At 27.8% G+C, this 15667-nt stretch overlaps 1 protein-coding gene and 1 long non-coding RNA gene across 3 annotated transcripts in view; one reads left to right on the top strand and one right to left on the bottom strand.

Moving 5' to 3' along the window:
* Positions 1 to 217: 217 nt before the first annotated feature.
* The window catches only part of LOC149058838 (uncharacterized), a 120804-nt gene continuing 105354 nt past the window's right edge, over positions 218 to 15667 (bottom strand). Inside the window, exons 1-2 of one of the 2 annotated variants that reach the window (XR_016190463.1) lie at positions 11594 to 11786; positions 218 to 1889 (exon numbers count right to left, since the gene is read on the bottom strand). This is a non-coding gene — a long non-coding RNA (uncharacterized LOC149058838). Of the gene's footprint in view, positions 1890 to 11593; positions 11787 to 15667 lie in introns of those variants that run through there. The other variant, XR_016190464.1, reaches the window with a different exon arrangement.
* LOC107162528 (LHFPL tetraspan subfamily member 1 protein-like) overlaps positions 11944 to 15667 on the top strand; it is a 273280-nt gene continuing 269556 nt past the window's right edge. The window contains exon 1 of the mRNA XM_015509480.2: positions 11944 to 12310. The gene's annotated coding sequence lies outside the window, so the exon portion shown is untranslated. The remainder of the gene's footprint in view (positions 12311 to 15667) is intronic.

Raw genomic sequence — 15667 nt, 5'->3', positions numbered from 1 at the left:
TCTAGTGTTTGATGATTTAAATATTTCCTTGAATACAATATAATAATCTGATAATCGGAAGGGTTATAGTGAACGTTGGTGGATTTATATTATACTCTCATCTCTGTATAAATAACTAACAAGGTTTTTGTTGAAAATATACCTTTTAATGATTTGTTAGTCATTAAAATTTGATTTACACACTTAACAATACGAAAAAAGAAGAAATTAAAATTGCTTGTGTGTACAAAAATTATCTTTTATTAATTTAACAAATTTATAATCAATTACAAAATTCAAATATTATAACAATTGAACGAACAGTTACAAATGTATAAATTTATATAGGTACATTTTTCATATAAAAAAAAAATGAATATACAGTTTTGAAAAAAATATTTTATAACTGGCAAAAAATAGAGCAAAGTTGCTATTATCATAGGGAAAACATTTTTGAAGATATAATATGTGTAATTTTTTATTAATTAGCACAAAATGGCTAAATCATTACATTTTTACAATTAAAAGATTTTCAAAGTCGAAAAAGGGTTTGGGGGAATAAACAATATACATAAATATAAAGAAACAAACAAATAACAATATAACTTTTAACACATGGTTCAAATACAAAAAGGGGAAACATTTTTAAAAAAATTAGAAAAATAGCACAAAATGACTATAATTTAAATATTGCGAGTACGAGATTTAGCTGAAAGGGGGGGGGGAGACAATCAACACAGAAGAAGGAAATAAACAACAACAATATGTACACAAAAAAAAAGTTATAAAATGAAAAAAAAAAAAAAATACGTCAGTCAGGAGACACAAAAACAAGGAGGGGAGGATACGAGATGGCGATTGGGTGCGGATTTGTAACAGTTTTGGCCACGGTCACCTTCACAACATTTCACGACCGTTCCTACGGATAGACGAGTGTCACGGGCGCGTTTGCTCGGACGCATGACGACCTTGCCCAGCCGGCGATGCCAGACCGAGACGGCCGCGGGAGCGATGGTCGACGGCGAAAAGCAACGGCGGCTAGTGCGCGATGATAGCGCTTTGATGGTTGACGGTGAGACGACTCTAGCAACTGACTTTCAGCGGATACTGTTGGACACGAAACGAGAGAATCGAGATTTGGCGCATGCGGAATGGACGGTGATCGCTATACGGACAAGCGATCCGGCCGATGTGGGTTTATCGCGGGACGAAAAGGCGAGAGCCATCGGACCGCTGTACGAGCGACGTGCCGCGATCCTTGACAATCGGTAATTTTCACCCTGACGTCGACCCTTCAGCCGCGTCTTTGTCCTGCAATGACCGTCGCCACGAAGTCGCACGCCACCGGACCCTGAAACATTCATAGTTTCCTCGGGTTCGGTGCCGCTGACATCCGTGTTCCTAGCGCATAAATCTCTATATCACTCACCTCGAGCCATAAGTGTCCGCCACTGCCATCGTGTAACGAGTCACCATCGCCGTCGTCATCATTGTCGGTACGGTCGGGGCGGAATCGTTGCCCGCACCGTTACCTCAACTAACCGCCGTGCCGTCGACATCGTCCACGCGACCGTAACTGCCGGGCGCTCGCCGAGCCGCCAGAGTGTCTCGCGCGTCAACGACGACCGAGCGCGCTACGCTCGTGAACCCGTCGCTACGTGGGTGGTCGGGAAACGCGTTTGGGTGACTTACCGCAGTGCACATTCCGGGCTCTTTCCCGTATCCTCCCCTCCTATTCGTCGCCGTCTTCCTGACGACATCATCGGCCCTTAGGGGACCGCCAGGCTAACGTGGGTCGCGGACGGTTTCTCTTCGCCAGCAACATAGACGTCTGACGCCTTTCCACCACGAGGTGTTGTACCTTCGTGGCTGGTCGGATTTTCCGGTTGTTGCTGGCGGGTCCAGCCTACCTACACATACATAAATAAATATGCTGAAAATCATGAAAAATGGCAATCATAATATACCCATTAATTGAAAAGCGTTGTAAATGGCTTTAAAACTCTACTTATTCGTTTCTTAGAAATGTGAAATTATGATATCAGTTTTTTAAATTTTCTAAAAATTTACTCCTTATTAATACTCGTATATTCTGGCTTTAAATTTGACATATTTGTCATTAAAAATTTAATGACATATTTTAATTTTTTTTTTTTTAACAAATGTATTATGTGCTCTATAATATACATAACTTTTGGGTATCTATTGTGATTTAATTTAACACAAAGCTTTGCACTTATTTGAAATACATTATTATTAGGTTCCAATTGAATTGACCGTAGGTAATACTATTTGTGCCTACGTGTGATCTAATCAATCGGAGCTTTGGATGATTTTATAGGTAAGTAAAAATAATATTCGGACAAAATATATTTATTGAAGCGGTTACAAAAAATAATTTTCATAAAATGATTCCAAATAGAACAATTGTCCTCGTATTTATTGGCTTTAGATTGACGAATGATACAATGTCGGATGTGTCTGATTAAGGCCCCAGCATTATTATGAATAAAATAAATTACGGTTGCGTTCAATATTTTTGTATATGACATGAAAACTGTCCGGGTATACAAATGCGTGACTTATAGTTTTACTCGTAATGGGTTTTTAGCGACTTTTTCCGAGCACGTCGACGTTACCGTGGTCGGAAAAATACCGTAAACGTTTCACCCATAAATTGCAAGTTCCTAAACACAATATGTCGACAGTGGTGGTGCACCTCCGGTGCAGCCTCTCGATTGCACACGTACACCTCGTTGGCCGTTTATAGTTTTTAGTCATATGTCATTGTGTATAATTCATTGTTTGGGCTTTATACTATTATTTTTATTTCGATTTTTATACACGAAATCATTGCACAACAACACCCAACTATTGAAATCGTATCGTTTATTTTATGCAGACTCGAGTTAAATTATGGTAAAATATTATGTTACACGAGGTTTAAAAGTATAATATACGGTATTATGTTATATAATAATATATAAAAAAAAACATATCCAAACATTTCTATATGTATTTATAAATTTATAATACTATCAAACATGTAGGCACATATATATAATTATATATATATACGTATATTATATTATCACTTGCAAACTGTATTTTTTTTGTTAGTTTTGAGGTTGACAAAATGAAATAAATTAATATAGTTTTGTGGAAAAAAATAAAATTATAAATTAATAATATAAAGTATATATAATATGATGATTGGTTATAAAATTATTTATTCTTCCTTTTATTTATTTTTTTCAATTTTGTTACTGTACTCGTTTTAATCGAAATTATAACCCACCAGATTTTACATATTATATTATACGGAATAAACAATAATACGGTCTATATGGTTTCCTTTATTTTACTTTCGATTTTATTATTAACTATAGTTATTTTTGATATTAAAAAACTCACAAAATTATAATTTTAATACGCACATTTATTTGCCATAAATCAATTATTATGCTTCATTGGTTTTAATTTTTAATTAATAGTACCTCTATAGCCATTGAACTGATGGTAATTTAAATAAAACATTTTTAAATAAAAAATTATCTTAATGATTTCGCATTTTTATTTAAAAATTATCTTCATCAACGTATACTAACTTAAAAAAATATATATTTTAAGTTGGACTTAATTTTAAGTGTGAACACTGTGAACATACTGTTATAAAAAAATCGTTGGTATCCTTCATTACTGCCTTATTTAGTGCACTGTATCCAATTTAAGTAATATGCGGTAAATTAATTTATGTGATTGGGTACCACAATTATTGATTATATGACGTACAAAAATAATTTTGTTAATGTATTAATGTATCAAATTACATTTGAATTTTGTGTATACTGATTACGTTTGTTTTTACAACTCAATTACTGCTTATGTATATGACGTATATTATTTAACGCTAGAATTAGAATAATATGTTACCATAATATATTAAATTGTGTAACATATTTAACATATTAATTATTTAAACGTTAGTTATATTTCAGTATTATATTATACAATATTTATACTTACTATGTTGAACACTGTATAGTATTTTGGTTTGGAAACTTGTTGTTCTGTCTCTGCCTTTGTGTGAAGTAGGCAAGTTGACTTATATAATTAAAAACATGTCTTATAATTATTTTAATCACTTCAATTAGCTCAATAAATTTACGAATAACGATGCACGCTCATGCGCGGCCACCACATTAATACGTTACAGTCTGTTATCACTTATCAGTATACTTTATCAATAAACATTACCAATATATATAACAATTCCTTCTTAAAATAAATAATAATGTAATAATTGTAATACATATCATATTAATTAACATTATTATTTGAAACACACAATATCAAAATCAATATCAATATATATATATAACACTTGTAAAATAATAAGGTAATTAATTCTTTCGAACTTGTTCGTCTCAACCAAGAAGAATATATAATAATAATAATAATAATATATATTTATTCTTAGTGGTCTCAAAACAAACCATCTAGATTCTAGCACGTGTTAGTGTATCTACAAAGCTAAAGAAAAATATAATCTATTTTAGTATTTTTATAATTTTAACTTCATGGGGTCGTCAATGGCAATGTTTTCTCTGCCAAATAATAAAAGACTATATAATAAATATATGATGACTCTAAATTTAACGTTTGATTCCCCTTCTCCCTATTTGTTGGTTTTATGTATGTTTTAAGAATATAAACTCGGTCATAAATAGAACTACTCGACATTTTTTTTCGTGATTTTGATAAAAATTTGATTCAATTACGCCTAACATTAAAAAATATTCGTCATAATGAGTCTCGATAGGATTTACTAGCTGATAACTATATAATATTTAGTTTCATACTTGGCTGTGGAAATTATCTGTTTGCAGAAAGGAAATCTTGGTTTGGGATACGCAATGTTTGTGTGAAAAGGATTTTGTTGCTAAAATCCTGTATGGTCATCCATCCGGTAGTTAGCAACGCTGGTCGGTGCATATAATCAAACCACGTACGCAACTGAGTGTAAATGTTGGGCCACACCGAGCCACTTAACGTATAATATTATAAATCAGTAATGAATTATTATTTTTTTTTGTTTTAAATAAACTTAATGGGAGCACGTCAAGATTTTATTCAACACAAGGTGGCCTTCTTAATTAGGTACTAAAAGTTTATTGATAAATAATATACTGTGATTTAATTGGAGGTAGTTTGAGTTTGGTCTTAAGTTCAGTACGAATCAGTGTGCATTATAAATTTAATATTCTTGATGTTTTTGATTGGAACATTGAATTATATTTATATTATGTCACTTAGCAAATACCACGAACATATATAATATTATACAGCAATGGAGGATGAACAATTTGTCTGTATAGTAAAGTAGAGTGAATTTTAAGCTTATATCCGATAAAAGTAAGAATTTGTTTTATTATTTTTGGATGTTTTGCCCAAACAAATGTTGAAAAACATTAGATTGTTAGATATGGTTTAAGATGATTTTTTTACTGGAACTCGTGACCATAATCTGCGTAGAAAACAATTATTGACGGTAATAGGAATCCGTGCAGATAATTTATAGGAGTTAAAAGTATTTTTAGCCTAGTGAAGATTTCCGATTAATAGTGTTACCCCATGTCCCGGTGTTAAATTTCTATGATACTTTGTATCGTTTAAATCCGATAAAAATTGATATTTTTTAAAATTATTTTAAAATAATGAGTTTGTAATGTTGGTGGACTTTTTTATTTCAAACATTCGTAAAAATGTTTGAAGTATCTTTACTCGTGTTCATAATTTGCATAGAAAACAATCAACGGCAATATCCGTATAGAATGCTTATGTACAAACGACCGGTTATGATAAACGACACGAGTAGACTGATGATTGTCATTTGTCACAAATACTAATACGCATATTTTCATAAATCGTTCTTATTATAATATTATAAATCCTATTTAAACTGTTAAAATTGTACTAAGAAATTAGTAATTGGTACATTTTGAATATTTAATAGTAATATAGTATACATGAGTATTATTATTTTAAATACATTTTGGTTTTAAATAAATCATTGCGAATATATTTTGTGTATGACTATTCTGTTTGACATTCTATAACTCAATGGAAAATTAAATAATAAGATCCCTAAAGCTTATCATATAATTTCATCACGACAATTAACATCATAATACAATTTAAATAAATGAAAAGTATTATTCTATCACGATATATATTCTAATAATTTTCTTTTGATATTTTATTATGAAAAATTAATGAATTTATAATTTCTGACCTGGAAATTAAAAATATGTATTCAATATAGTCTTCAATTATAATAAACATTAAGACAGATTGCTACATTCGTATTTGCTGTATCCGTTTTATAAACGCGTAACGTGTAAAATTATAAGTTCTCAATTATAAATTTAACTATTTTATGATTTATATTGGTGCGAATTGACCTATGCTCGAAATTAGAAGTAGGAATATTATCTAGTAAAATTCGAAGGTTTTTTTTTTTAAATATTTAATTTTAAAACGATTTATATGTATTTTAAAACTATAAATTAAATTTTAAAACTCTTATAACTTGCTTAAAAATTATAATCTAAAAAAAAACCTTTGAGTTGAGGTTTACAAGTAATACTCTTACTCTTAAATTTGATAGTAGCTCTATTCGATCTTGTGTTAAACATACCCGAGTTAATTAGATTATTTAGAATGTACAATTTCTTATGTTATGCATTTATAAGACAGAGAACAAAACACTTAAGTGTAGTGTCCTATTAATAAAAAAATAATTTTAAAATTTAGTGGTCTTAGCGGAATTATTAGAAACCAAAGAGAGAAGCTAAAATTAAAGGCATCGAAAATTTCATGAAAACTGAAAGGTATAACCACGATTTCTGTAGTTATAAATTGTGACTATTCTCAGTGTATTTCGTATTTCAAAGATAAATGCATCTGTATAATTTTAATTTATCTAGACTGGTGTAAGTCGAATTGTGTATTTGAGCGCTTAATATTTTAGAAAATGAAAAAATAATTTTTCACTGTTTAATTTGTATCCCTGGATATTTGTGTTGTATTGTTACATACCGTATACATTCACTATAATAAACGTTTTTGAAAAAACTTTATTCACATTATTATTAGATTTATAGAATTAATAATAATATTTACATACAATTAATAAAGATTTTCAAGCATTTTTTTGAACTTGAAATTTTTTTATTTTATGAATTTTGAATTTAATTCTACTGATATATTATATTTAAGAATTGCAGGTTTTTAAATAATTAGAGTATAATTTTACAAGTAATGGGCAGGCAAAAATTCGAATCACTACTAAAGTAGACTTAAATCTTAATAAAAATTGTATTCAGATGTTGAAGACTGACGTATTGTATTATTACTTCATCAAAAGTGATCCATTAAAAAAAAATTTCCACTTTCGATATTCTTATATAGCCATATAGGTTATTGTGAAATTGGTATCTCAGTTTCTTTTTCTCCCAATAAATTATCTTAAAATTACTATCCATAATTCATTGAGTTTAGTGTATGACCATCTATATATTACGGATCGGAACGAAAAAGATCGTATAGTTTAATCATTTTACAGTGTATTAATATCTCCAATAAGCTAAGGTCATAATAACACCTCTTATGACACCATTGTTTGGAAATATTACAATAAAACATTTTTTTTTTTTTTTTTTTTTTTGATAATAATATTTTTATAATTAATATCGTTTAAGTCTTTTAGTGGCAGCATACATTTTTAATTTTATATTTCAAAACAAAATATTTTTCTTAGTTTCTAAAGCATGTAGATATAATTCTTAATAACTATAGTTACTTATTTATAAGTTTTAAACATAACTTGACTCCACTTGTCTTAAATTATTTAAAAACGTATATCAATAGTTAATGTATGGTCATATAATTAATACTTGTTTGAAATTTCATTTTATACCTGTAAATTTTCAGTTTCAATAGGAATGACGAATGACTTAAAATTTGTAAAAAAACATTTTCTTTATTGTTAATACCAAAATTATTATAAAATAATTTTCATGCAGTATAGTTTTAAAAATATTTAACTCTATGTTTTTAATTGCTAATATTTAAGTAGCATTGAAATTTGAGGCCTGTTTCTGGGTTGCTCTAATAAAAACACCTTAGTTCACACCCTTAACATACTCTTACAAGCTGGTAATAAAATAATTGATTTTAAATTTCAAACAACTGTTTTATTATTAATATTTTTTTGGTTTCATTACAAATTTAGTTATTAGAATTTATACTATTATTAAATTTAACATAAAATACAAATAAGAAAAATATATAGATATATTAAGTGTATTTATATAATCAATAATATCGATATTTGTATTTAGACCATAATTTTTATAATGATAATACAATATTTATAATAAAATTATAAAGTATATTTCGACACAGTTTTAATAATATAATTACTATTATTATTAACACCCACTATTCACCTTTTAAATATTAATTGTTAAACATATTTTTAATGAATTTATTTTAATTTAATTTTTATTGTTTACTAAAAAAACCTCAATGACGTGACCACTGGCTTAAGATTTAATGAATATAGCATTTGTGTATCAGACACATATACTTTTAAATAATATTATTTTGTAAGACAGATATAATTAATTTTATCACAGGTATTAAATGTAAATGAATAGCCTACTTACACTTTAACTGAATAAATATAACAAGATTTAGAACTTATACTTTTCTAAAATAAAGTAGAATTAGAAATATGATTAAAGCTATCAAGCTAGTTATTAATATATTTTCATCATCTCTTCAAAATCATGACAACTTTAGTGCTAACTCCGTTTATACAAATATTAAACGCAATTGTAAATCGCTTAAAAAATATATACACTCATATTTTTAAGTGCAAGAAAATCCTATAGTAAAATTGTTCGATATAAGCTCTATATCTACGTAATAAAATAAATGTTTGATACTCTAGATTATTGCCTGTTATGTATGGAGTAGTACGTGGCTATATCGAAAAATTTTATTCCTTTACTCCACTCCTGTAAAATAGGTATCACATAGGCGTACTTAAGTAAAATCAATATTTTGATCGAAGTTAAAATACAATATTTTTGATTCACAAAGTCTCCAAAAAGTAGGTAGGTATATCCTCAAGAATTTTAGATACCTACACTTAATTTATGTTAAATGTAACTTATCATAACACAAAATCATGATAAAATTAATTAGTATAATTATTTGCTGAGATCACTTAACGGTAAAATTTATTTCACTTAAAAGTAAATTAATTTTTTCGTTGAAAGCGTTTTTAATATTTTTTCAGTCTTAATATAGCATTAATAGCATTAGTGACATAATTAATATCATCTTAACCTATTATTATATTATCACTAAAATCAAATAAAATAGTAAGTAAAGATTAAACAAATTTCTAGAAATATTATATTTATCAATTTATAAAATCCGTGATTATAATTTTGATCAATATTTCTAGGTGAAAATTAAAATTTATTATATAATAATACGAGAGAGCGTATTGCAAAGTCAATTTAATTCACTGCTCTTATTATATTGATCACCCCTTACTTACCGTCACTCACAAACCGCATTGATTAATTATTTTCAGGCGTCGAAGTAATTTTTAATACCAAAATAAAGTTAAAGTTTCGCGAACAAAATTAAAAAAAAAAAAAAAAAAAAAAAACATTCCACTATTGAGAATTTAAATAAGACATATATTACCGTGGCACAAGCACACGACTAGAATAAATATTATTTATTTCATTGCTTCAAAGAAATAGAATTCATAAAAACATTTTTGGAATTTATTTATGAATTCTTGAAGGTTATAAATAATTGTGTCAGATCGTGGTGATATGTGGTACTTGTGTGATTTAACAGTTGTATAAAAATATGATAAGTGTTATCAACATTAAATAATTTATGTATCCGTCCCCTACCACAAGTATCTCTCCTGGATGCAATATGATTTATATACTATTCGGACATTTTGGGTTACGTTATTTTTTACACTGATAAACACATATATTACTATGAATGTTATTTTTAAAGTTAATTTTTTTTTTTTGTACTATATTTATGTCAAATAACAAGTATAACTTAGATGCCGAAATCTAAGTCACACTATCCGTCTAATGTAATTGCATTATGTTAACAGCTTTAAAGCCTTTTTATACAAACGGTGCAACTTTATTCTACTCTTTGATAAATTATTTTTATCATATATCTCAGGTAACACACAAAATATTATTAATTTTGTCCAGTAAACAATTTTACAATTTTCTTTTTATACCATAGATCATTTTCCCTCCAAAATTATATTTTTCTTATATAATATAGGTACTCGTATTATTGAGTATAAAATATATACAATCTATCATGGTTAAATTTATATTTTATTTTCGTAAAATTAATGATCGCTCTATAAATTGTCGATGTTAGTTAATTTAAAATCAATACAACATTATTAAATTACTCAAAAAACTGAAATTATATATTTATTGATTGATGATTGTTTATAAAATAAATTTTTAAATAAATCATATATTTTTAATATTAACTATAGTTATAGTTATTTATAATAATCGATCAATCATTAATTTAAAATCATCGATTATTTTAACCATCAGCACTATAATTTAGTATTGATTAAATAGTTATTTATTTTTTGAAATAATATGTTCCTACATTTTTTGTGGACTGAAGATTTACTGTAAACTATATAAATCTGGAAACTTTTTTTGTAAATCCCCGAAGATGGACAAGGGAAATTGAAATATATGAAGAGTGTTAGCCTCTTTTTATGAGTTAACATAATATATTTATTTATACATTGATATCCAAAAAAGAGGAAATATTGGTGTTTTACTAGGAAATATTTCTTCAGAAAATACTTTTTAGGTAGTAAAAGTGCTTCATAAAATCCATGTTTTTCATAAAATCGTTAGAAATTGATGGTAAACTGAACAGTAGTTTATGGCATTGCCGCATTGCTTTTTCTCTGAGGAAAAGTCAAAATATTCATCTTCAAATATTATTTTGTTTTCACCAGTTAGTTATTTATTCTTTAAAAGTATTTTAATGATCTATATCATAGATTATCGTGTTATAATGGACTTTCGATATGACATTATATTTTATTTATAATAATAAAAAAAAAAAAAAATTCAAATAGTTTCATTTCTGAAAGCGATGCTAGTTTTTAGTGGAATTATAATATTTTAATTTTGAGTTTTTAATAATATTTAATGTGGTTTAGCAACTATAGGTAGGTACATGCTGCTTTATCGTAGTATTATTTTTCGTGTGTTACTAATGAAGTCCGATAATCAGATATATTATTATAGTCCATCGGTTGAAATAAAGGATACGATACATTGTATTAGAATAGAAAACAGACACCATTATAAATATTAAAAAAAAATTAACCAAAAATCTATATCGGGGGGGGGGGGGAGAAAATAAGCAAATTGCTGCACCCAATTATGAATTAGGTAATTATTATAACAATGTATTATACCGTATAAGTGATTATGATAACAATTACCTGGTATGCATAATATGACGATGGACAATAATAATGATAATAATTTACGATTTTAACCATGAGGACCAAGTCGTCGCGCGTCGTTTACTCCGTCAGGGGTCATATCTTGTCGTCAAACTCTCAACGAGACTTTTTTTTTCCTGAAGTGTCAACTCCGTGAATAAGACGACGGAAACGAGACGTTAGGCTTGTATGACGGTGGTAGACGCTCTGAGCGGCGGCGGCGATGACTACTACATATATATATATATGTATACGAATTGTGCTCCTTATCAGCCGCCGGATGAGCAAAAGGGGGTGAGAGCGGGGGCGGGGGCGGCCGTCGGCGTCATCGGCAGTATGCCAAGCAACGCGCCGAGCGACACACGTACTCTGTGACACGGCTCGAAGGCCTTATAATTTTATCCACGCACATGATACGACGAGTTTATTTCGTACCGATTAATATAGAAATTCATTCGGTCGGTAATACGCAATTTTTTTCCTCCGCGATTCTCGCTAAACAGGATAGCTACTGCTGCTACTGAGCCAGTAGGTATTATACCGTAAGACGAGCTAGTGACGAACGGAAAATCGAAATTAAATTAAATCGCGATCGTATGTGCATGTGTGTGTGTGCGTGCATGGCTAGGTGTTAGTGAGTGTGTATTATCTTGGTTCTTTTTCTTCGGTTTGAAACTGAGTTGAATTAATAGATTTCGAGTGAATTTCGCAAACGTAAGTCGTCCATAATGTTATTAATATTTTGTTTATGTATAATAATTATTTGTGGCGTTTTTTGGAATACGTTATATACCCACGTTATACGAATTATGAGTTATAATTTTGATTTTATAGATTGTGTATACATGTCGAATTCTCTCTTGTAGATCAAATTATTTCTGTAGTATTATATTATTATGTAATATAAAACTAATTCGATTTCAATTGCTTTTTTTTTACAAAATGATGAAACTTAAGTATTATTCTTCTTGTATAAAGTTTTATTCAACTGGTAATTCCTTTTATTAGATATAATTACACCAGGAAAATGAAAATGTAATATAATTGAAAAATTTTAATTTCAATCCATGATAAGAAATTTGATAGTCGTCAATTTCGTTAACATTATTATACAACGTTTTGACATATTTTTAGTTTCGATAAAAATATAATTATAATGCTATAGTCTGAATTTTGTATTTTTTTTTATCAATATAGTTTTATGTTATGAATAAAAATGTGTTTATTTTGGTTATCTGATACGTATGATACTTATACAAAACTTGTTTAAAAACTTCTGTTTCAAAGACATTATAAAAAATACGGTTAACTTACTTTTATAATTATAATAATATGTATGAGAAGCATTTGAAAATATCTTAAGGGTGTTTTTACATATACCGTTGGGAACAATAACATTGTTTACAGTGGTATTATTTAAGTGCTATTTTCGCATAAACTGCAATTTTGACTAGATTTCTGACTATGAAGAGTAAAAAAAAACATTTTTAAATTACTATAACTTTAATTGTGGTGGTTTGTAAAGAGTACATTAAACAAACATGATAAACTATAGATAAAAATTATATAAATACATTTGTTATGAAAGTTAGTTTTAAAATAAACTTTGACTGATATAGATGTATAAATTGAAATTGTTAGGTAGGTACTGTTGTCTGATAGAAAGTATTTAGTTTTAAAGTTAGGTAATAGAAATATAGGTAGAGTTGATCCAAAATATCTTTCAAGGATCATCCAACGATCTAATTACACCATACATTTAAAAACTGCATTGAGTCAGTATAAATTATTGTTGTATCATGAAACACATAAAAGCTCAACATATTATACAATCATGTGTTTTTAACATTTGAACTTTATTTAATTAGTTAAGTTTTTAAATAAATTAATGACGCATATCATTAATTGTTACAATTTAAAATATACAGGCACTTGTATAATAAGGTATTTTGAAAATAAATTTTAACTTTGATATAATTTGTACATTTACTAAAAAATTAATTTTTATATACATTCTTTTTCACTATATAAACAAATTGTGACTAAAACGGATATTCAGTTCAGTACTTTTATGCAATACAAATATATTTTTAAAATTCAAATCGGATGTATCAGCTATAATATTATATTTTAATGTAATTTCAATGGTATTTAAGGGGTACACTAAATGAACACAGTTTCTCTGTCAAGCAAAATTATATTATCAAATTCGTGCGAATTTATAGTAACGGCGTATAGGTACTACAACGACCAGGGCTGTCTTTAACCTTTTTGATGCCCTGTGAAGTGGTATAATGGCGTCCCTACGACCTGCATAGAGAACTATAATTTTATTAAAACAGGAAAACAGAGTGGTGGTAGATAAGCAAAAGTCTAAAATGATTTAATTATTACTTTTATTTATTTTTATTTTTACACTGAATAATATAAATTTAAAAATAATTTTCCTATGATTATTTTGAAATAATTTTATTTATTGGTAATAAATATCGGTTATCGGTGGGTGATAGGATAGGAACTAGGGGGCTCCAACGATCGTGGTACCACCCAGGGCACGCGTCCAAAGTGTCCAATGGGAAAGAGGTGTATGACAAGGACGGAAAGCTATTATAAATAACACAATATGATAAAAATATATATCAATATCAAGTACTGCAAACTACCCGCATGGTATAAATCGTCAAAGTAATAAATTTAGCAGATAATGTAGTAAACAAACTTAAATTTTTGGAGATAAATAGTTGTCTAATAATTGGTATCTAGTTATACGTGTGACCTTAAGTCCAATCCACAAAAATTGTCCGATTCAAAATCACCATTGGTATTGGTAACCATGAAATAAATATCTCGACGGTAATACCGTATAGACACATTTGAAATACTATTCTCTTTTATTGTATAATAGGTAAGAATATAAAATTGTGTTTAGTGAATATTATTTTTATATTGTCATATTGTTTTAAACATTTAACTAGCTGAATTATAATTATAATATAATATAATTGAAATTATAATTATTAGGTACAATATATAATATGAAAATTTTCCCCTCCAAAACATTGGACTAAATTTTTAAATTTTAAATTCCGTATATATTATTTAGATTAGTTATCATTTAAAATTGTTTTTTCTAAAATCATTATTAATACATTCTACATGTAATGATTGACTATATTTCATCATTTATAAATGTATTACGTACCAATATCGCTATGATCTGTGAGTAATGTTGGGAAAGGAAACTGCAAAAATACAAAATAATTTTCCTTCTCAGTTGTTTAAATTTTAAATATAGTTCTATATATGTAGTATGTAGGTACAATATATTTGATTATAAAACATTAAAAATATAATATTTAATTACTGATACAAATATGTACATAAGTTTATATATGTATGTGAAGTATAATATTAATAACGATGTTATTGGTAACGAATATGTATTATGTGTATTTATTCATGTAAACAAAAAAAAAAAAAAATAATACACAAACATTTCTGTATTGACACTCATCTCGATTCGCATCTCGCTGTGAAATATATGTAGAGGTAAAACATTTTTATTTACAAGTATGAATAAAAATATTCATAACGTATTATTTATATGAATATAACAGTATTTTGAGAAGAGTATAATTAAGTATTTAAAAAAACATTTGTTAAGTGGTTTTATAAATTGATTTAATATATTGATGCAAATACCTACGGTATTTTGAGTGCCTACAAAACTCTGTAATACAATGATGTGAACAGAACATTTTAGTTTTGCTATAATAATTCTACAGAATCAAAACACTTATTTTTATTACACATTTTAGTGTGCTGTGTGTAATAAATGTTATTTTTAAGACAAATGGATAAGGAACTAGACATAATACGATATGTCACACTTATGTTTTAGTGTTTGTGAAAAAAATATTATAATGTTGTGCAACCCATAACCAAGAATAAAGACTAAGTGACATTTCAAAAGTACTGTGAACTTCACAGTTTTTCGATTTTTTCCAAACGACTTTTATTCTAAGCGATAAAAGAAATTATTAAGTGTTTTTTTTTTATTGTCATCTAGTT

This window comes from Diuraphis noxia, unplaced genomic scaffold, assembly GCF_037042655.1.
Source record: "Diuraphis noxia isolate RWA-SAM2 unplaced genomic scaffold, SU_Dnox_SAM2 contig0002, whole genome shotgun sequence".
NCBI lineage: Eukaryota > Metazoa > Arthropoda > Insecta > Hemiptera > Aphididae > Diuraphis > Diuraphis noxia.
The sequence above is the reverse complement of the archived record's forward strand: the minus strand, read 5'-3'. Positions and strand labels throughout refer to the sequence as shown.